Source organism: Alexandromys fortis, unplaced genomic scaffold (genome assembly GCF_014885135.2).
Source record: "Alexandromys fortis isolate MF-2015 unplaced genomic scaffold, M_Fortis_MF-2015_v1.1 scaffold_267, whole genome shotgun sequence".
NCBI lineage: Eukaryota > Metazoa > Chordata > Mammalia > Rodentia > Cricetidae > Alexandromys > Alexandromys fortis.
In genome coordinates this window covers 568,193-571,264 of record NW_026068157.1, presented here as the reverse complement: position 1 = coordinate 571,264, position 3,072 = coordinate 568,193, and positions in this window count along the sequence as shown.

Genomic DNA, 3,072 nt, shown 5'->3' with positions numbered 1-3,072 from the left:
CTCTCTCTCTCTCTCTCTCTCTCTCTCTCTCTCTCTCTCTCTCTCTCTCTCTCTCTCTTTCTCTCTCTCTCTCTTTGTTTTTGACAGAGTTTCTCTGTGGCTTTGGAGCCTGTCTTGGAACTCGCTCTTGTAGACCAGGCTGGTGTCGAACTCACAGAGATCCGCCTGCCTCTGCCTCCCGAGTGCTGGGATTAAAGGCGTGCGCCACCACCGCCCGGCTAGCCAAGCCATTTCTAATACAAGACTTAGACGCCTTAGGAGAGAATATGATTAATTAAAACAGCATCTGCTCCTTGCTTAATGTTGTTTATGCTGGTTGTAATTCTAATTTTATACTTGATATCTGTTCTTAGTGTATATAGTTTTGTTTTGGGTTTGGAACTCTGTTATTTAGACAAAGGGGGGAGGTGATGGGGAACCGCCTTCAGCCAATGGCCTTTAAGAGGCTGGACCAGGTCGGGACATGACTTTTGGGACCCAAAAAGCCGCTGTCCTGCCCAGCTCACTCTCTTCTTCCTATGTTCCACACCTTGAGGTTGGATCCCCATTCCTGTACCATGAGTTTTCCCCTTTAATAAAGGAAAACCTTAGAATACTGTTTTTGGAGTCAGCTTGGGATTATTTGACTCATGTCCCCCCATACACATTCAGCATCATATGTGCACAGACAATTTTAGATTTTTTAAAAAAGTTTTTTTGTATTTTATTTATTTATTTGGTTTTTCGAGACAGGTTTCTCTGTGGTTTTGGAGCCTGTCCTGGAACTAGCTCTTGTAGACCAGGCTGGTCTCGAACTCACAGAGATCCGCCTGCCTCTGCCTCCCAAGTGCTGGGATTAAAGGCGTGCGCCACCACCGCCCGGCACTGTATTTTTTTTTAAAAAGATTTATTATGTATACAATGTTCTGAATGTCTGCTGGCCAGAAGATCTCATTACAGATGGCTGTGAGCCACCATGTGGTTGCTGGGAATTGAACTCGGGACCTCTGGAAGAGCAGTCAGTGCTCTTAACCTCTGAGCCATCTCTCCAACCTCTGTGTTTTGTTTTTTTTTAAGACAGGGTTTCTCAGTGTAGCCCTGGCTGTTGTGGAACATCACTTCTTCAACCAGTAATCTGAAACTCACAGAGATCTGCCTACCACTGCCTGCAGAGTGCTGGGATTACAGGTGTGCGCCACCACCCGCAGTTTGAATAAGGAGTATTTTCCAAGCCAAATCAAGCAGAGGATAATAGCTCTCCCTAGTGTGGCTCTGTAGTTCTGATCTTTTTTCCTGAGACAAGGTCTGAGACATAGCCCTGTAGCTGAGCTAGCTCCGTGTTAAGAGTGCTGTTGTGCTTGCATAGTACTTGAGTCTGGTTCCCAGAATCCGCATGGTGGCTAACAGCCATCCCTAACTCCATTTGCAACTAATCCCTGTGGGCACTAGCCATGCACATCTTTAATCCCAGCACTCAGGAAACAGGCAGGTGAACCTATGCATTCCAGGCCAGCTGGGGTACATAATAAGACCCTCTCTCCATAGAAAAAGAAGAGGAAGAAGCCACCAAATGTAGTGTGCCTTCAACCCTAGCAATCAGGAGGCAGAGGCAGGAGGATTGTGTAATGCTTGAGGCCAGCTTGCACTACCTAGTCTCAGGTTATCCAGGGGCTACATGACAAGCCCTGGGCTTTATAGTGAATTCCATACCAACCTGGGCTACAGAGTAAGACCCCATTTCCAAAAGAGCTAAAGAAAAAAAAAAATAAAACCCTAAGCAATAAAAATTAAAAATGTAGAGTTATATACAATTTGCTCTTCAGATAACTCTCTTAAAACCACGGTTAATCTTTGTATACAGGCAATGTCACAGCGATTCTTTATGATACTTGATTGTCTGGGAGGAGGACATGGCACAGTGCTCCTGTAGAGGGTGGAGGACCATTTTCAGGAGTCTGGTCTCTTTCCACTCTGTGTTCTCCAAGGATCAAACTTAGGTTCTCAGGTTTGGTAATGGGTGCCTTTACCCTCTGAGCTAGCTTGCCAACCCTTCACAGCAATTTAGACTTTTATCAGTTGGCTCAGCCAGTGAGGAATGCAAAGAGACCCTGGAGTGATGGCTTCTTTCTCTTTCTGTGCCCCCTTAGTTTTTGATGTTTTCTTCCTTTTTGTTCCTTTAATTCCCTTCTCACTCTCCCTCACTCCGTCCTTTTTTTAAAATTGTATTTATGTGTGTATGGGTGTTTTGCCTATATGTATATCTGTGCACCACATGCATTCCTGGCCTAGAGAAGCCTTGGGAGGGTATCAGACTCCCTGAGACTGGAGCTAGAGACAGTTGTGAGCCACCTCATGTCTAATGGGAGTCAAACCCAGTGCTCTGGAAGAGCAGTCAGAGCCCTTAACCTCTGAGCCTCCTCCCTAGCCTTGTCTTTTAAGATTTCTTTTAATACTGATATTGAGCCCAGGTTCTTTAAAACATGTTTTAAAATACATTTGTTTATGTATGTGTGCGCACGGCACCTGTAGCGGCAAAGGATGACATCGTGGAGCCAGTTCTTCCCTTCATGTGGATCCTGAGGGCTGAGCGTAGATGCTCAGCAGTGGTGGCAAGCATCTTTACCCACTGAGCCATCTCGCCAGTCCTGAACCCAAGTTCTCGCACATGCTAGGCAAGCAGTGCACCACTGCACTATACCCCAGGCCTTTTTACTGTTTAGAGTCAGGGTCTCACTTAGTTACCAGGCTAGACTTGAACTTGCTTGCTTTCATGGGGCTGAAGAAATGAGTCAGTTGTTAAGAGCGCTGACCCCTCTTTCAGGGGCTCCTGATGTGATTCTCAGCACTAATGGCCGCTCACAACTGTCTGTAACAGAGCATCTGATAACCTGTTCTGGCCTCCTCAGGCTCTAGGCATGCATATGGTGCACAACACATTCACACAAAATGTCCCAACACAAAACAAATCACTTTTCAGTGTGCATGTGTGACCAGGCAGCAAGCACTTTTATCAACTGAGTCCTCTCACTTGACCTTTTTATCCTCCTGCCTCAGCTTCTCCAGTAGGTGGAACTGCAGATCTGCACCACAAAG